This window comes from Ascaphus truei, chromosome 14 (genome assembly GCF_040206685.1).
Source record: "Ascaphus truei isolate aAscTru1 chromosome 14, aAscTru1.hap1, whole genome shotgun sequence".
NCBI lineage: Eukaryota > Metazoa > Chordata > Amphibia > Anura > Ascaphidae > Ascaphus > Ascaphus truei.
In genome coordinates this window covers 7,758,644-7,779,982 of record NC_134496.1, presented here as the reverse complement: position 1 = coordinate 7,779,982, position 21,339 = coordinate 7,758,644, and the positions used below count along the sequence as shown (strand labels likewise).

General features: G+C 50.2%; 1 long non-coding RNA gene across 1 annotated transcript; it reads right to left on the bottom strand.

The window, feature by feature from the left end:
• Positions 1 to 268: 268 nt before the first annotated feature.
• On the bottom strand, positions 269 to 20,267 carry LOC142465593 (uncharacterized). Its single transcript, XR_012787929.1, has 4 exons — positions 19,565 to 20,267; positions 8,100 to 8,239; positions 2,750 to 2,797; positions 269 to 2,030 (listed from the first exon to the last, which is right to left on the bottom strand). It is a non-coding gene; the product is annotated as an uncharacterized LOC142465593 (long non-coding RNA).
• Positions 20,268 to 21,339: the final 1,072 nt, after the last annotated feature.

Genomic DNA, 21,339 nt, shown 5'->3' with positions numbered 1-21,339 from the left:
CAGAGACCATCCTGAGGGAGAGCAGTCCTGTGTGGAGGAAGACACCCTGTACCTGATTGACAGTCTTGTTGCTGCTATTCTGCTGCTGTGAATAAAGAGCTGCGGCTGCTTTTAAAGATATACAGTGTGAGACTGGAATCTCTCATCCCCGAGGGGGGGGGGACTCTCTGGAAGGATTCCACCCGTATTCCTGGGGCTCAGAGATGGAGGCGCTGCACCATTACATACATAGTTACATAGTTACATAGTAGATGAGGTTGAAAAAAGACGTACGTCCATCAAGTTCAACCTATGCTAAATTCAGACAACAGATACTTTATTCTATATCTATACTTACTTATTGATCCAGAGGAAGGCAAACAAAAAACCCCATTAAGGGGAAAAATTAATTCCTTCCTGACTCCAAGAATTGGCAATCGGATTAATCCCTGGATCAACATCCTTCCCATATATACTTATTTGGTATATCCCTGTATACCTTTCCCATCTAAAAAGATGTCCAACCTTTTTTTGAACAAATCTTTTGTATCTGCCATCACAGTCTCCATGGGTAATGAATTCCACATTTTAACTGCCCTTACTGTAAAGAACCCTTTCCTTTGTTGCTGGTGAAATTTCCTTTCCTCCAACCTTAAGGGATGGCCCCGAGTCCTTTGTACTGCCCGTGGGATGAATAGTTCTTTTGAAAGCTCCTTGTATTGTCCCTGAATATATTTGTATATAGTTATCATATCCCCTCTTAGACGCCTCTTTTCTAATGTAAATAAATCCAATATAGCTAGCCTCTCCTCATAAGTTAGAATGTCCATCCCCTTTATTAATTTGGTGGCTCTTCTCTGCACTCTCTCTAGTTCCATAATGTCTTTTCTTAGGATTGGTGTCCAAAATTGTACTCCATATTCAAGGTGTGGTCTTACTAATGCTTTGTAAAGGGGCATAATTATGTCTACTTCCCTTCCATCCATTGCCCGTTTGATGCAAGATAAGATCTTGTTTGCCTTTGCAGCTACTGCATGACATTGGGCACTATTGCTAAGCCTGCTGTCTTCAAGCACTCCTAAATCCTTCTCCATCAAGGATTCCCCCAATATATCTCCATTTAATTTGTAAGTCGCCTTTTTATTCTTGCATCCCAAATGCATAACCTTACATGTATCTGTATTAAACCTCATTTGCCATTTACCTGCCCACGTTTCCAGTCTCTCCAAGTCCTTCTGAAGAGAAATTTCATCCTGCTCTGATGAGACGGAGGCATTCACCCCAGAAACCTGATCCTGTCATCCCCCATACCATCGCGGGAGACTCAGGCCCCCCTGTTGCCAGCAGGTATGCACCACACTCAGACACGTAGCCAGACCCTAGTACAGAGGAGGGGGGCCCGATCTGCGATTGGCCCAGGGAAGGGGGGCTACATTGGGAATCGATGTTATTTTTCTTCATATTAATGGGTATCCTCAAAGCTAATGATATGCCAAAATGACGTCCATTAGCAAAACTACAATTGTTTCTTCACTTTTTCTGCTTGATGAATAGGGTGACCAGATTTCGAAAATGAAAAACCGGGACACCTTAAAAAATAATTTATTAAACAAATTACATCACGTGACACCCCCAGTTGGCATGACAACAAGACACTCTGATGCCCCTGCAGTGTTAGTGTGTATAGAGGTGGGGGCTTTGCTTGGGCCCTTCAACTCTTACAGCCAGGGCATTATTGGCCAGGAATGCCCAGTTCGGAGGGGATTACTACTTCAAAATGTATTTGATTCGTAACAACATCAAAAAACTCTAATACCAATAACTAACAACCACAGACAATGATAATCTAAACCATCAAATAAAATGTCTACGGCCCTTGTTCAAGCATGTTTGCGGTACTTGCCAGATAAATCAGTGCCTGCAATCCACGACTGTATCCGCCTCTCCGAGCGTCTGAAAGCAATCCAGCGTTCCTGGTGTGTGGCTGAAGAGGTGAGGGACTCCCTCCTCTCAAACGGAAAAGAAGAGCAAAAAATAGAGTTGGAACATACCTATCATACAGGGATGAGAGAGAGAGACAGAGAATGAGAGAGAGGCAGAGAATGAGAGAGAGACAGAGAATGAGAGAGAGACAGAGAATGAGAGAGAGACAGAGAATGAGAGAGAGACACAGAGAGAGAGAGAGACAGAGAATGAGAGAGAGACAGAGAGAGGGACATAGGGAGAGAGAGACACAGAGAGAGAGAGACAGACACAGAGAGAGAGAGACAAAAGTAATGTACTGTATAACCATTATACCGTACCCCCTAGTATTCATGTAATCATTGTCCCACACCCCCTATTACTCACGCTTTGGCAATACTGAAATGTTCTTTTGACATGCCAATCAAGCTGATTTGATTTGAGAGACACAGAGACACACACAGAGACACAGAGAGAGACAGAGATACAGAGACACACACAGAGACACACAGAGAAAAACAGAGACACACAGAGAGAGACAGAGACACAGAGAGAGACAGAGACACACAGAGAGAGACAGAGACACAGAGAGAGAGAGAGAGAGAGACACGGGCCTATTTAGTAAGCGTCGATAAGGCTGCGTCTATAGTATTTCAGACGGAGGGAAGGCACACACGCTGCAATACACTTGCTGAAGCCTGAGCCTTTTTATGGCTTTGCAGGGTATGCTGCGGGTGCGATTGGGGGCATGGCAATAAATATTTGGAGGCGTGGCAATAACGTTCCGACGCGGACGTCACTTCCCTACCTCACATCCCGATCCACCGGCATTTTTTCAGATGCAGCATCTGAAGCACTGTGCAGACAAGAAGAAAAATGCACACAATGCGCACCAGAGATTAAAATATAGTAAATTATTTATTAATAAAACAAGAAATAACCGAGGGGGATCCAACCCCACCTCAGTACTTGATTCTTGTTGCTATTGCCACACTATACGTCCTGACGCCGGAAGGGAAGTTGGTACGCGACCAAGACGAGAAACCGGATTTACAGTGGAACCACAACATACCACAGATTTCTGGAGGACCACACTGCGAGGGGCGCAGCCTATCGAGTTTCCCGGTCATCGTCCAAAGTCTGGAGCTGCGGATTGACTACCGGATTACCACGGAGCACGAGCCTGTCTCACACAATGCTTTTACCAAACGGATGTTTGTGAGTTTGCTATTTTTATCTTGTCCAGGAAATGAAATTGTTAAACCGAATTTACACATGGAGCGGGCGCTTTCTCTTCTTTTTTTTGTTTAGATATCTATCGAGGAGGTGGTTGTTTCCCCGAAGAGAGCTGCCAGGGCTCCAGAGGACGCCCGAATTGGATCCTTTTATGATTGAGTTATAACATAGCTATTAGAGCTAGGTTTCTGGACTTTTATTGTGTTTAGGCATAGTGTTTATTATTATTTTATTACAGCTACTTTTTAGTAATTGCACTGTTATTAATTCTGACCACTAATTCTCACTGCCATTATAATCTCTCTCTAGCCACAACCAAATTGCTATATCAGCTATATTATTTATTGGTTATACCAGGGGAGCACAAACTTTTGCAGCTCGCCCCCCTGCCTTCCCTCTGCTGGTGCTCGCGCCCCCCCCCCCCTTACCTTGATGCGGCGTCACGTGACCTGCAGCGGCATTTGACGAGGGTGACGTCACATGACCCCGCGGCGTAATTTAACATACTGTGCTATATGTATGCACACACAGCTGTCTCTTACACATACAAATACTGTTTTTCCATCCCTATACACCAATAGGGACCACAAAGTATCCACACACACTTTTAGTTGTGCTACAAACTCTCACATTTCCACACCCACCCACACCATTTATATCCACTCCCACTCCACACACACCTTTTGTAAAGCACTGTATATACTGTGGGCTCTCCATTAATTTTCATTCACACTGATACACATACACACTCTTTCATCACTTGCTTTCAGGAACCTTTTGACACCTCTAGGCATAAAACACATCCACACCGGGGGAAGGACCAGCACAGATAACATTCCAAGAGACACTGTTTTTAAGTATACCTTTTGCTTGCTTCATTCATTGTAACATCACCGGAAGAAGAGATCAGTGTATCTCGAAAGCTCGCACAAATAAAAGCATTTCGTTAGCCACAGAACGGTATCATCTATTTATTTTTTGATTATTGAAGCTCGGCTAACACGGTACTGATACCTCTATATATATATTGCGCGCGCGCACACACATATAACGTTTTATCCAACTTTTTCATTTATCATTTGTAGAGAAAATGAACAATGTCGCCAGAAGTGCTATTTTTCAAAATGTAACATCTCTACTAATTAGTGTAAAATGATACTTCATATAAAGCAGGTTATGGGACCCAGTATAAAATGACCTTCATGTTTCTTATCACATCCCAGTATATGGATACTTTCTATTATCACAAGCTGCTAACATGTGACAGGGCTCAGAGTCTGAGCCCAGAATGTGACATACTGAACATTCTCATTCTAAATTTCAAAAAATATTGTGTTGATTTCTGACCTGACTGCCGTGGTTACAGCTCAACCACTCTGTTCTACTGTATGTCACCACTTTCTGCCACAACCAGCTGACGGTGGATCTGCAAGGAGTTCAACGCTCATTGGCATCACATCTGTGGCTTGGTTGACGTATCATTTCTCCAGCTATTTATTGTATTTTTTTTAAATAGATTATATTTATTTAGTTGAATAGATATTTATTTAGTTTAATAGATATTTATTTAGTTTAATAGATTATATTTCTAAGTTTAATAAATTATATTTCTTAGTTTAATAAGTTATATTTCTTAGTTTAATAAATTATATTTCTTAGTTTAATAAGTTATTTTTCTTAGTTTAATAAATTATATTTCTTAGTTTAATAAGTTATATTTCTTAGTTTAATAAGTTATATTTGTTAGTTTAATAAATTATATTTCTTAGTTTAATAAGTTATATTTGTTAGTTAATAGATTATATTTGTTAGCACAGTAGATTATATTTACTAGTATTTAAGTCTCCCCCTCAGTGCCCCATTAGGACCCGTGCGCATATTTCACATCTTTTCGGAGTCGCTTATTTTTTAGACCCTCGGAGCCGAAACCTAAAGGGGTCAGCTAAGAAAGTTCGGATCAAGAGGAGCCGCACAGCTTAAAGACAGAACATTTCCAAGGGAGATGGAGACAATTTGGGTAAGATCTGATTAAAGGACAACATTTGAGGAAGGAAAGGGTGACGGGGGAGTCTAAGAGGGGGGTGAGAGAGCAAGGTGGTGTGTCAGATTGGGGCAGAGCAAGAGAACGCAAAAATGATGGGGATTTGCTGCACACCAAAAAAAAACAATAAGTAGTGATACTTTTACCGGTGCCCCTTAGTCTCAGGGAAGACCGGCATTTCGTCCAATGGATACAATATGATTGATGGGAAAGGGCACACGGATTTGAATAAAAAAAGATAATTTATTGTGCCACAGACTACAATGTTTCGGCTGCTGGCCTTTCTTTGCTGGATTTAGTGGGTTTAGCCACTTTACCTGAGAAAGACCAGCAGGCCGAAATTTTGTTGTCTATGGCAGTGCAAGAGAAAACAGGTTGGGGGGGGGGTGGGTTCTCGCAAAGTCGCCGACCCATGGGTGAGTGTCTCCGGTGGAAACTAGTCCTGGACCCCGGGAAAGCTGTCTGTGGCCCATACAAGCTGAGTAACATGTAGAAAGGACACATGTATGTTCAGAATGAGTTAGCATGGTATTTTGAGAGGCACCATAGCAGGTCAGTGCAAGTCAGTGCAGAGCACTGCAAGGTCAGTCAATATGAGGAAGGGTCCGATGGAGGAGTTGGAGGGTCCCAGAATATCTCTTAAAGCAGGGGTGCGCAAATCGAGGGGCACGACATTTTCTTGGGAGGAGGGGCTCGGCGCTTACAGTGGCCCCTCGCTCTTCCCCACAGCATTTAAATTAAATGCCGGAGATCGCGCGCAAGGCCTCTGTACAGTAAGTTCCCTTTCCTTGTCTCCGGCGGCTTCTGGCGACAGCAACATGGCGTCACATGATGTGGCATTGCCATAGCAACGTGATATCACATGACGTCGTTACATCAGAACGTCGGAGACAAGGTGGGGAAGGTGGAGGGGGGAGCAGGGGGAAAAGGTTGTGCAACCCTGTCTTAAAGCATTGTATTGCATACAGATCAGAGGCCAAGAATGGATATGGATATCCGATGTGAAGCCGGAAATAAGACAGAAAAGACCGTTTCGGGGGAAGAAGGTGAGTGATGAAATAGCCGTCACTGTGTAACTCTTCCAATTACCTGCAACTTCATGCAGAGAAATAGCAACGCTTGTTTTTAACGTGCTAAGCGCCTAATGGGGAATTCAACTGCTGAGAGGTTAAGGGAGTTACTCACCAAACTCAGCGACGTTTCTGTGTCTCTGTGATAACTCCCCCAGGACATGCCTGAAAACCATAGGTAACTCAATGAATTTTTGATAAATAGAAACATGACCTTCTGGGGAGGGGTTTATAATGGGTACTGGGCCTGGTGAGGTGGGTATAACGGGTACTGGGCCTGGTGAGGTGGGTATAACGAGTACTGGGCCTGGGGAGGGGCGTATAACAGGGTACTGGGCCTTGGGAGGGTTGTATAACTGGGTACTGGGCCTGGGGAGGTGGGTATAACGGGTATTTGCCCTGTGGAGGGCGGTATAACGTGGTATTGGGGATGGGGTATAAGTGGCACAGGAGCTCTTGCGATACAGAGTATCACTGTCCCTGGTTATAAACACTTCATGTCTCCTGCAGATCAGGACACGCACGAAGGTGGTGCCCTTTGTGCTACCAGACGACGAGGCGGGCTACGAGGCGGACGACGAGGCATACGACAAAGCGGGCGTCAAGTGGAACAATGAGGTGGGCTACAAGGCGGCCGATGACGCAGACGTGGTGTACGATGACCAAGGAGCATACGACAGGTGTGGCCGGATATGCTGCTTCACCTTTTTTAGGCGGAGAAGACCCCGGGAGCAGGTAGGAGAATACGAGAGGTGCGGACAGATCTGCTGCTTCACCTTTTTTAGGCGGAGAAGAAGCCAGGAGCAGGTAGCAGAGGAGCCAGGGCGTAGATACAGGGGTATTCTAGGGGCCCTGAGAAGTTGGTTTGACCGCAGGAGAGGCAGATAAGATCAGGAAGGCTGCGGGAGGGGCAGGTACTAGAGGGAGATAGGGATATTGGGCGTGAGAGGGTGAGAGAGAACAAGGAGCAGGGCCGGAGCACGGGTTTCATGCGCCCGAGGCGAAACTTAAAATTTGTGCCCCAGTTGTATAAAAAAATAATAAGATAAATAAAATAATAAAATAAACAGTGGCGTAGCTATCGGGGCTGCAGGGGGTGCGACCGCACCCCAGCGCGACGCAAAATAAAAGGGCGCCAAAATACTGGATAAAAAAAAGAATAATAATTTTAAAAAAAAGATAAATAAATAAAATAATAAGAGGAAAAAATAATAATGATTATTAATGCGCCCCTAGGACCTCTGCGCGCTAGGCGACCGCCTAATGGCCGGCCGGCCCTGCGAGGTATGCGGGAGGAAAAGGGGTGAATGGGATAGATATGCAGGGGGATGGGGGATGGGGGAGCAGGTGAGTTATACACAGGGGCACAAGGGCCCCATCACCCGCATCTCTATATACTGAGTGTGCCCCTGTGTATAACAACGCTGATCTGTGCTGCTCTATCTGATCTCACTGCGCAGTGATCCAGGGACCATCCGATCGCCATTTAATGGGGTCAGGAAGGAATTTTTTTCCCCCATTGCACAGCAGGGGTTATGTTTCGCCTTCCTCTGGATCACAGCAACAAACTGCCCTTTGTGCATGAATTATCAGTGAGATCTTTATACACCCTGCATTGGTCTTCACCCCCTCGCTGCCGGAGGGGCCTGCAATGCACTGCTCTGCGTGTTACTGTATCGCTCTGCAATGTGCTGCAGGCCCCACCCAGCAAAGAGATTAATTATTTCAATAAAATACTCTCTTTAATCCAAGCTATGTGTAGTGTCTTTTCTATCCGTTGTATCTATTGCTAACAGCTCAGTGATTCTTACCCAGGACGCTGCACTAGTGTCACGCTGCCAAGCCGGGTGTGAAGAAGGTTTATAGGGTCACATATACACTTCTGCCAAAACACGAGTGCAAACAGGAAGCCCCTCTGATCTGTCATATCTTTTATTACACAAAACGGTATCTAAAAAGGTAAAAATAACATACATGGGATTCTGCTACAAATATCTCTCTAATTACAAACCAATTAGCAAATCATTCAGATTAGAGTCGAGCGAAAGAAAGGGTTAAGTATCTCATGTACAGTATATGCAGTGTAGGCTGTCCTGTAGCATTACATGCAGGGGGCAAAGGTTAGGAGATATAAGAAATTCTGATCTCAGAGCTGACCGGCTGAACTGCTCTTCCGGCTGACCTGCTCTACTGGCTGACCGGCTCTACTGGCTGACCGGCTGATCTGCTCTACTGGCTGACCAGCTGACCTGCTCTACTGGCTGACCGGCTGATCTGCTCTACTGGCTGACCGGCTGACCTGCTCTACTGGCTGACCGGCTGACCGGCTGATCTGCTCTACTGGCTGACCGACTGACCTGCTCTACCTGCTGACTGGCTTCCCTTCTTTCAGCTAAATGACCTGAATTGTGGCCCCTGTATCTCCCAATTAAAGCTGCAGTTCAGTCAATATCCTGCATGTGTGTGTTTTTTTTAATAAATCAGTTCTGTATTAAGAAAAAATACTTTTAGCATTTTCTGTTTTAAAAAAAACAACTTTGAAAGACCAATTTTCTTCTATTCTATTTTAACAGCCATTTGCTAAGGCACTGCCCCTTCATGTCCTGTCACAAGCCCTGGCACACCCCTTTTTCAGCCCTGCCCTCCCTCTAGCACATGTCAATGCAGGAGTGCTCATGAATATTCATGAGCTTCCACTGAGAGACAGAAGCAGAAGAAAAACAGATCCCTTCACTAATTATGTCACCAAATTTCGCCTATCAATACATGGAGAACGAATTGACCTGCAGCTATACAGTTCTTTAGGTAATTAGAGATTGCCCACATGAAACTATTGAAGTAAAAAAATAAATAAAATTAAAAAAAAAAGACTGAACTGCAGCTTTAAACGTTTTATTGGCGTATTCTTGTTTGACTCGTTCTATACAGACATTTTCTATATATTCATTGTGGGATTTGATAACATCTGTAAGATCTCTCAGAACATCACATTCTGCACAAATGCTGCTTCATTAAAGCCCAGGGGTGGCACTTTATGCATTCTCAAACTTTTAGGCAACATCCCCAATTTCCAAAAGTGGGATTAAATCTGTGCATATTTAAATGGTTAATTTTCTCACTGAGACTCCTAAATCCCTCCCCAAATATATCTGTTTCACATAAAAGTGTGTGCGCTTCTCCTTCCGCCTAACTGGCACGTCGTCCTTACGGGTGCCACTCCGTGTAACTCCACGCTGCCCTCCAGTGGCAAAAGAAATAAGATACATTTACTATACTCGTCTGGCAGCTGCTCCCGTATAAGGTGGGTAACTCTGTATTAGGGGTCTTGGTTAGAGTATATTTTATACTTATGTCGGATAGATGAGGAATTAATATTCCTAACAGGTTATTGTGAGAGGCCTTAGATCTTATCCTATATGCACGCAGCCCTCGCCTCTCTGACCTTGAACACGTACTTCAGTCTGATTTTTTGAGACTTGAAACTGGATTTCCCAAAACAAACTGATTTTAAACACTGACAAGACTGTAACAATGGTATTTGGGACCAGAGCTAAATTGCTAAAGCTGCCAATGACAGAGCTTCAGATAAAAACCAGCTCTAAAACCATCCTAGCCCCTGTTACTTGTTTGAAATATCTGGGCATTCAACTCCCATTTAACATTTGGGTTGCACATTGATACCCTGACATCCAAATCCTATGCCAAACTATGTGTACTTTAAAGGAACAAATCCTCCCTAAGGCCCTCATGCAGTAAGCAGCGATAAGCCACTTATCACCAGCTTATCGCCAAAAAAGCCACACTGATACACACACACACACACACACACACATACAGACACACTGATACACACACACACACCCACTGATACACACACACACACACACACACACACACACACTGATACACACACACACACACACACTAATACACACACACACACACACTGATACACACACACACACTGAAACACACACACACACTGAAACACACACACACACTGATACACACACACACACACACACATAACTGATACACACACACACTGATACACACACACTGACACACACACACACACACACACTGATACACACACACACACACACACACAGATACACACAGATACACACACACACACAGATACACAAACACACAGAGACTAGGTGTACTTTACAGTAACAAATCCTCCCTAAGGCCCTCATGCAGTAAACAGCGATAAGCCACTTATCACCAGCTTATCGCCAAAAAAGCCTACAGCGATTCAGTAAGCCCAGAGAAAGCTGCGATTAAAGCAAAAATAACCGTTTTTTTTGGCCGGAAAAAAATTAATCGGCAGACGCGCGGTGATAAGCCACTTTTCGGCACTGATCGCCAGTTTTTCAAACACGCTCAATTCTATAAGCCCTGATCTGCTTATTGCGGCTGATCGCCACTTTAAAATTGCTGTTTCTTCTCCAAATTGTCCAGCCACAAAAGTTGGCAAGAAGGTGGGGTGAAGCTGCGATGAAAATAAAATGCATGTGTCCCGGAGCTGATATCCAGTAATATCAGCACCAGAGACCCCCGGCAGGAATCCGATGCATAAAAAGTGCATTTACAGGCAACTTCATTACCGCCAAGGCAATGAAGGGGTTATACACCCGTGCCAGGCTTATTGTGGGTAGCGGGGGTGGGTGAAGGTGGTATTTGGCCCTGGGTGAATGTTTAGGCCTTGCCAGGGGGTTGCGGGATGACTTAACCTCTTCTTTAACTTAGCGGTTAATACCGCTAAGGTAATGAAGGGGTTAACCCCTCCCGCTACCCCCCCCCCCCCCACCCGGTAGGCCTAAACACCCATCCTTGGGGCCAATACACCGTTCACCCACCCCCACTACCCACAATAAACAAAAATACACATAACAACCCCACTACCCACCTCCTAGGTCCCTAATAAACCATTACAGTATTCATAAAACCATTATTTTTTTACACCCAGGATTATTACATGGGATTAGGGCTATGTTATTGAGTGAGGGGTTGTATGTTTGTATTAGTAGGGACAAGCAAGGCCGGAGCCAGATGGGTTCCTCCTGCCTCTGTCCTCCCTGTCTCCTGACCCTTCCTGTAGCCGGACATACAGAATATGGATAACAGAAGGGGAAATAAAACTAAGAGGTGCCGGCAGGAGAAGGCCGTGTCATATCTATTCTTAGGGTGACCAGATTTTGAAAATGAAAAACCGGGGGACACAATTATATTATTATTTATTTTAAAACATTTTTTTTTTACATTAACAGTTTATTTATTGTATTACACTTATACTTTTGTTACGTGTGTGTGTGTGTGTGTGTGTGTGTGTGTGTGTGTGTGTGTGTGTGTGTGTGTGTGTGTGTGTGTGTGTGTGTGTGTGTGTGTGTGTGTGTGTGTGTGTGTGTGTGTGTGTGTGTGTGTGTGTGACTGCCTGACATTTGGATGGGTGGGTGGGTGGGTGGGAGACTGCCTGATACTTGACTGCCTGACACTTGGGTGGGTGACTGACTGACACGTGGGTGGGTGACTGACTGACACGTGGGTGGGTGGTAGACTGCCTGACACGTTAGACTGCCTGACACGTGGGTGGGTGACTGACTGACACGTGGGTGGGTGGTAGACTGCCTGACACGTTAGACTGCCTGACACGTGGGTGGGTGGGTGACTGACTGCCTGACATATGGGTGGGTGACTGACTGACACGTGGGTGAGTGGGTTGGTGTCTGTATACATTCTGTCACTGATACACACAGACACTGGGAGGGGGGCAGTCACACACACACTGGGGGGGCAGTCACACACACACACACAGAATGGGAGGGGGCAGACACACACACAGACTTGGAGGGGCACATAAACACACTGGGAGAGGGGCATCACACAGTGGGAGGGGGCACACAGACACAGACACACAGACTGGGAGGGGGCAGTCACACATACACTGGGAGGGGGGGCAGTCACACACACAGACTGGGAGGGGGGGCAGTCAAACACACACAGACTGGGAGGGGGGCAGTCACACACACACAGACTGGGAGGGGGGGCAATCACACACACACAGACTGGGAGGGGGGGCAGTCACACACACACAGACTGAGAGGGGGGGCAGTCACACACATACACTGGGAGGAGGGGGGCAGTCACACACACAAAGACTGGGAGGGGCGGCAGTCACACACACACACACACTGGGAGGGGGGCAGTCACACACACACACTGGGAGGGGAGGCAGTCACACACACACACTGGGGGGGGGGCAGTCACACACACACACACTGGGAGGGGGGCAGTCACACACACACACTGGGAGGAGGGGCAGTCACACACACACTGGGCGGGGGGCAGTCACACACACACACACACACACACACACACACACACACACACACACACACACACACACACACACACACACACACACACACACACACACACACACACACTGGGAGGGGGGGCAGTCACACACACACTGGGAGGGGGCAGTCACACACACACTGGGAGGGGGGCAGTCACACACACACTTTGATGGGGGCAGTCACACACACACTGGGAGGGGGGCAGTGACACACACACACACACACACTGGGAGGGGGGGCAGTCACACACACACTGGGAGGGGGGCAGTCACACACACACTGGGAGGGGGGCAGTCACACACACACTTTGATGGGGGCAGTCACACACACACTGGGAGGGGGGCAGTGACACACACACACACACACACAATGGGAGGGGGGCAGTAACACACACACTGGGAGGGGGGCAGTCACACACACACTGGGAGTGGGGGCAGTCACACACACACACACACACACACACACACTGGGAGGGGGGGCAGTCACACACACACTGGGAGGGGGGCAGTCACACACACACTGGGAGGGGGGCAGTCACACACACACTGGGAGAGGCGCAGTCACACACACACTGGGGGGGGCAGTCACACACACACTGGGAGGGGGGGCAGTCACACACACTGGGAGGGGGGGCAGTCACACACACACACACAGAATGGGAGGGGGGCAGACACACACACAGAATGGGAGGGGGCAGACACACACACACACACACAGACTTGGAGGGGGCACATACACACACTGGGAGAGGGGCATCATAGAGTGGGAGGGGGCAGACAGACACACACACAGACACACAGACTGGGAGGGGGCAGACAGACACACACACAGACACACAGACTGGGAGGGGGCAGTCACACATACACTGGGAGGGGGGGGCAGTCACACACACACAGACTGGGAGGGGGGCAGTCACACACACACAGACTGGGAGGGGGGGCAGTCACACACACACAGACTGGGAGGGGGGGGCAGTCACACAAACACAGACTGGGAGGGGGGGCAGTCACGCACACACAGACTGGGAGGGGGGGCAGTCACACACACACAGACTGGGAGGGGGGGCAGTCACACACACAGACTGGGAGGGGGGCAGTCACACACACACTGGGAGGGGGGGCAGTCACACACACACTGGGAGGGGGGCAGTCACACACACACTGGGAGGGGGGGCAGTCACACACACAGACTGGGAGGGGGCAGTCACACACACACTGGGAGGGGGGCAATCATACACACACAGACTGGGAGGGGGGCAGTCACACACACACACACAGACTAGGAGGGGGCAGTCACACACACACACAGACTGGAGGAGAGAAGGGAGGGGGGCAGTGCTGAGGGAAGGGGAGGGCCCGGTATTACTGGAGGAGAGAAGGGAGGGGGGCAGTGCTGAGGGAAGGGGAGGCCCGGCATTACTGGAGGAGAGAAGGGAGGGGGCAGTGCTGAGGGAAGGGGAGATCCGGCATTACTGGAGGAGAGAAGGGAGGGGGGCAGTGCTGAGGGAAGGGGAGGCCCGGCATTACTGGGGGAGAGCAGGGAGGGGGACAGTGCTGAGTGAAGGGGAGGGCCCGGCACTACTGGAGGAGTGAAGGGAGGGGGCAGTGCTGAGGGAAGGGGAGGCCCGGCATTACTGGAGGAGAGAAGGGAGGGGGGCAGTGCTGAGAGCCCCACCCCACCAAACACATACAGTACAGTAATGGGCACAATAACTATTATCCAGACACGTGGTCATCTCTCCATATTTACTACACGGACTTGCACAGGCGATGGTTGCGAGCTGTGACTCCCAGACAGGCAGAAAGCTGCAGTGATACCCAGGGGGAGGTGGAGAGACCTCTGATTGCTTCCTCCTCTCCTGCAGCATCTCCTCCAGTGTATCATCCCATACAGGAGTCACAGCATGGGGGGGGGGGGGAGGATCCCATCCTATATGGCAGAGGAAGGATAGCAGTGCCTGCCCTACCCCTCCTTGTCACATGGGATTAGGGCTATGTTATTGAGTGAGGGGTTGTATGTTTGTATTAGTAGGGACAAGCAAGGCCGGAGCCAGATGGGTTCCTCCTGCCTCTGTCCTCCCTGTCTCCTGACCCTTCCTGTAGCCGGACATACAGAATATGGATAACAGAAGGGGAAATAAAACTAAGAGGTGCCGGCAGGAGAAGGCCGTGTCATATCTATTCTTAGGGTGACCAGATTTTGAAAATGAAAAACCGGGGGACACAATTATATTATTATTTATTTTAAAACATTTTTTTTTTACATTAACAGTTTATTTATTGTATTACACTTATACTTTTGTTACGTGTGTGTGTGTGTGTGTGTGTGTGTGTGTGTGTGTGTGTGTGTGTGTGTGTGTGTGTGTGTGTGTGTGTGTGTGTGTGTGTGTGTGTGTGTGTGTGTGTGTGTGTGTGTGTGTGTGTGTGTGTGAGACTGCCTGACATTTGGATGGGTGGGTGGGTGGGTGGGAGACTGCCTGATACTTGACTGCCTGACACTTGGGTGGGTGACTGACTGACACGTGGGTGGGTGACTGACTGACACGTGGGTGGGTGGTAGACTGCCTGACACGTTAGACTGCCTGACACGTGGGTGGGTGACTGACTGACACGTGGGTGGGTGGTAGACTGCCTGACACGTTAGACTGCCTGACACGTGGGTGGGTGGGTGACTGACTGCCTGACATATGGGTGGGTGACTGACTGACACGTGGGTGAGTGGGTTGGTGTCTGTATACATTCTGTCACTGATACACACAGACACTGGGAGGGGGGCAGTCACACACACACTGGGGGGGCAGTCACACACACACACACAGAATGGGAGGGGGCAGACACACACACAGACTTGGAGGGGCACATAAACACACTGGGAGAGGGGCATCACACAGTGGGAGGGGGCACACAGACACAGACACACAGACTGGGAGGGGGCAGTCACACATACACTGGGAGGGGGGGCAGTCACACACACAGACTGGGAGGGGGGGCAGTCAAACACACACAGACTGGGAGGGGGGCAGTCACACACACACAGACTGGGAGGGGGGGCAATCACACACACACAGACTGGGAGGGGGGGCAGTCACACACACACAGACTGAGAGGGGGGGCAGTCACACACATACACTGGGAGGAGGGGGGCAGTCACACACACAAAGACTGGGAGGGGCGGCAGTCACACACACACACACACTGGGAGGGGGGCAGTCACACACACACATTGGGAGGGGAGGCAGTCACACACACACACTGGGGGGGGCAGTCACACACACACACACTGGGAGGGGGGCAGTCACACACACACACTGGGAGGAGGGGCAGTCACACACACACTGGGCGGGGGGCAGTCACACACACACACACACACACACACACACACACACACACACACACACACACACACACACTGGGAGGGGGGGCAGTCACACACACACTGGGAGGGGGCAGTCACACACACACTGGGAGGGGGGCAGTCACACACACACTTTGATGGGGGCAGTCACACACACACTGGGAGGGGGGCAGTGACACACACACACACACACACACACACTGGGAGGGGGGGCAGTCACACACACACTGGGAGGGGGGCAGTCACACACACACTGGGAGGGGGGCAGTCACACACACACTTTGATGGGGGCAGTCACACACACACTGGGAGGGGGGGCAGTGACACACACACACACACACAATGGGAGGGGGGCAGTAACACACACACTGGGAGGGGGGCAGTCACACACACACTGGGAGTGGGGGCAGTCACACACACACACACACACACACACTGGGAGGGGGGGCAGTCACACACACACTGGGAGGGGGGCAGTCACACACACACTGGGAGGGGGGCAGTCACACACACACTGGGAGAGGCGCAGTCACACACACACTGGGGGGGGCAGTCACACACACACTGGGAGGGGGGGCAGTCACACACACTGGGAGGGGGGGCAGTCACACACACACACACAGAATGGGAGGGGGGCAGACACACACACAGAATGGGAGGGGGCAGACACACACACACACACACAGACTTGGAGGGGGCACATACACACACTGGGAGAGGGGCATCATAGAGTGGGAGGGGGCAGACAGACACACACACAGACACACAGACTGGGAGGGGGCAGACAGACACACACACAGACACACAGACTGGGAGGGGGCAGTCACACATACACTGGGAGGGGGGGGCAGTCACACACACACAGACTGGGAGGGGGGCAGTCACACACACACAGACTGGGAGGGGGGGCAGTCACACACACACAGACTGGGAGGGGGGGGCAGTCACACAAACACAGACTGGGAGGGGGGGCAGTCACGCACACACAGACTGGGAGGGGGGGCAGTCACACACACACAGACTGGGAGGGGGGGCAGTCACACACACAGACTGGGAGGGGGGCAGTCACACACACACTGGGAGGGGGGGCAGTCACACACACACTGGGAGGGGGGCAGTCACACACACACTGGGAGGGGGGGCAGTCACACACACAGACTGGGAGGGGGCAGTCACACACACACTGGGAGGGGGGCAATCATACACACACAGACTGGGAGGGGGGCAGTCACACACACACACACAGACTAGGAGGGGGCAGTCACACACACACACAGACTGGAGGAGAGAAGGGAGGGGGGCAGTGCTGAGGGAAGGGGAGGGCCCGGTATTACTGGAGGAGAGAAGGGAGGGGGGCAGTGCTGAGGGAAGGGGAGGCCCGGCATTACTGGAGGAGAGAAGGGAGGGGGCAGTGCTGAGGGAAGGGGAGATCCGGCATTACTGGAGGAGAGAAGGGAGGGGGGCAGTGCTGAGGGAAGGGGAGGCCCGGCATTACTGGGGGAGAGCAGGGAGGGGGACAGTGCTGAGTGAAGGGGAGGGCCCGGCACTACTGGAGGAGTGAAGGGAGGGGGCAGTGCTGAGGGAAGGGGAGGCCCGGCATTACTGGAGGAGAGAAGGGAGGGGGGCAGTGCTGAGAGCCCCACCCCACCAAACACATACAGTACAGTAATGGGCACAATAACTATTATCCAGACACGTGGTCATCTCTCCATATTTACTACACGGACTTGCACAGGCGATGGTTGCGAGCTGTGACTCCCAGACAGGCAGAAAGCTGCAGTGATACCCAGGGGGAGGTGGAGAGACCTCTGATTGCTTCCTCCTCTCCTGCAGCATCTCCTCCAGTGTATCATCCCATACAGGAGTCACAGCATGGGGGGGGGGGGAGGATCCCATCCTATATGGCAGAGGAAGGATAGCAGTGCCTGCCCTACCCCTCCTTGTCACATGGGATTAGGGCTATGTTATTGAGTGAGGGGTTGTATGTTTGTATTAGTAGGGACAAGCAAGGCCGGAGCCAGATGGGTTCCTCCTGCCTCTGTCCTCCCTGTCTCCTGACCCTTCCTGTAGCCGGACATACAGAATATGGATAACAGAAGGGGAAATAAAACTAAGAGGTGCCGGCAGGAGAAGGCCGTGTCATATCCATTCTTATGAAATAGTATTCTTCCCGAGCTGCACTCAGACCTCTCTCCCACACACCCACAGGACAGCCCACTAAACAGACACAGCCCCGCCCCCTGTGATGTCAGCAGGACCTCCTCTCTGTCTAGGCCTGCACAGAGCCAGGGGCCCGCCTCTATCACAGAGGCGGGGCTTGGTGAGGGGGAAAAACCCATGGTCACTACTGGCGCCTGCCCTTACCAGGGCTTACTCCAGTAGTAGAAGGATAAGTAGCCCGTTCTGCTTACAGGGGGCTACATACAAATAACAGATCATGGGAATAAGTGCTTCAGACAAAAAGTTACATTTCGGAAGAGTCCCTGCTCCAAAGAGCTTACAATCTAATTGTTAGGAAGAATGTATAGAGACAGTGGGATGGCGTTCTGGTAAGTGCGTCTGCAGGGGGCCGAGCTTCATGTATCGTGTGTATAGTATTAGCCACGGGGTTACTCATATGCTTCTTTAAGCAGGTGTGCCTTAAGGTGGCTCTTAAAGGTCATCCCAGAGTGTGGGGCAGTCAGTGAGAAAGGGTTAAGGCGGGAGAGGGCTTTAGATACAAAGGGGGTACAACGCAAGAGTCGGGATGGTGCATAGCGAGAAATTAGGGCTGAGATGTAAAAGGGGCAGAGGAGTGTAAAGCTTTAAAAGTGAGGAGGAGAATTGAGTGTGAGATGCGAGATTTGATAGGAAGCCAGGAGAGGGGTTTCAGGAGGGGAAACGCTGAGACAGATTTAAGAAAGAGTGCAGGGGCGTGGTTTGGGGCCTGACAGGGATAGTCAGGTTTGTCTGAAGCTCCCTAAGATATACATTTGACTGAGTAATACTAGCCCAAATTCGGAAATTCGGACAAAATAATAAATAATTATTATATGCCAAGAATCCCAGAAGCAGACTTGCTAGTGTAACGGGTATTCCCCCATACAATCGCATATAATGTGTGTGTGCGGGGAGCTCAGTGTTACCAGGTGTGGTGCTTTACCTGTTAGGCTCACGGGGGCCTAAGCCTCCGCCACGGGGAGCCTGGGGCACGTATGATAGTAATATGAGCAACCTCGTACTCAGTGCAGAGCCTCCACCTGCGACGGCTCCCACCCGAGGGGGAGTGATCCTCGCAGGACAATATATATATATATATCACACAACAGCATATATATTACAACCAATAACTTTACTTGTGAGCATAGAACGAACTTGCATATAATAACAGGTGTCCCTCTCTAGAGGCGACACTACTACGGCGTCTCGCAGGACGCAACCTCCTCCCACCGGGTGATCCCACCCCGTGTCCAGTAACCCCACACAATATGTCCCTTTAAATGATATGGATGTGTGTGACTGCGCAGCCACTAGTCCCGTGTGAGGACTCTGTTGGTGCACTTGTTGTTACTGGTTACCTGCCGAGCGCTCCCGTGCTCGGGCCTGCAATGGCTTCACAAAGGATCAGACGAGCTCCCACACGACATCCAGGATCCACCCGCGTGGTGATCCGTCAGGGGCGATCCCACCCTGAAGATAGTCCAGCTCTCTTTAATGGCGGAGACTTGAGCCCAAGTCTCTCCGCAGGAAACGCAGCATCCGCTGTGTCCCCAACTATCAAACAGCTAATGGGGCAGGGTCCCTAACCTAGGGCCTATCCCTATAGCACTCAGCTACTGGTTACTCAGGGCTATCTGGGGCCTGGGGGGATGCTGGCCTAGTGCAGGGAGTCACTGACTCCCGCACCCTACCTCCTTCCCTTAGCTGCTCCGGTCACCAACTGTCACCAACTGCCAGCCCCCGAAATGTATCAATCTCCCTGCAGGGACATGCTGCCGCCCTATTGGCTCCCTTGGGTCATGTGACTCTGTCCCTGTGCACCCTGGGGGCTGACTGCCCTGTGAGTACCCGAAGGGGCTCTGAGCCCTGACAGGGGACCTGGCTACACTTGCGATCGCGGGCTATTCGTGCCCCCCTGCCGGACCACCCTTGGGTTGGGTCGGGGGACGAGGAGGCAAACACCACGGGAGCAGAATAAAAGTGTCGAAAAAGGCAGTGACATCGCGGGACCACCGAGCTCCCAGTACCTCCTAACACACGCGGCCGATCCTACAAAATGGTCGCTGGGCACCAATAAAAAAGATAAGAGCTAGCGGCTATAGGCGGAGCGGAGCGGTCTACGGCTATCTGCGCCACCGGGGCTTTCAGACTTGCCTCCCATCTAAGGGCTGGGACTGTTGGCGGGATGTGCGGTGGAGGTGCGGGGCTCTGGTTCGGCTGTGTGGCATCTAAAATGGCCGATCATTGCCCTGTGACAGAGAGGGAGTTGTGTGCCGGGCTTACCTTCACCCCTGCCGGCAGGTCCATCTGAGCGTGCTTTCCCGCGCCCCCCTCCGCCTTCATGCGTCCCCCTCTGCCCCCGCTGTGAGGAGGGGGACAGAGCAGCTGATTGACTGAGCTGTCTTGCTCCGTGCGTTTCAGCCGGATCCAAGATGGCCACCACCAGTTTGAATTAAAGGCACAGCTTCCCCAAGAAAAGAAATAAATACACAAACACAAAAAAAAAAAAAAAAACAGCCTGATCCTAACCAAGGTGCTGCTGAAGCATAATAGTAACATTCAAAAGCAGCTATACATGCCTTTGTCACTAGGCAACGCCCACGCCTGAAAAACAAATTGCAGTTTTATTAAAGTGGCTCGTCTACAGAGGAGTGGCACAGCAGTCACCTGCAATATTGAATGACTTTGCTCTTTTAAAAATGTTCTAAGGGCAGCGCATGCGCGACGGCGAGGTGGATAGTTGCCTAAAACTTGGGCTCTGCCCCCACCGGCAGTAAAAAGAATCTAAAGCGGCGGATAAATATCGCAAGTCCGACAGTGGCGGCAAAATCAAGCATAGGAACACCCAAACAGGCCAAAAGGGGGACCCCGGTACTAACGGACTATTTTAATAGATCGGAGATGGCTAAGGCGGGAAGTTCAGAGTCACGGAACGCGGGCATAGCCCCCCGGCCGCTATGTCTTTTCCTGGGCCCTACCAATGTAAGCCCTCTTAGGTGCTGGAAGTGGCGGGATAATTCCATCCTAAGGCCTTGTGTGGTTTTGAATCCTTGGATTGTAACAGAGTATCCAAGGGTGATAGCCAGATAGTGCCAACCTGAGGGGTGGGTACTGATTGGACCACACACTGGAT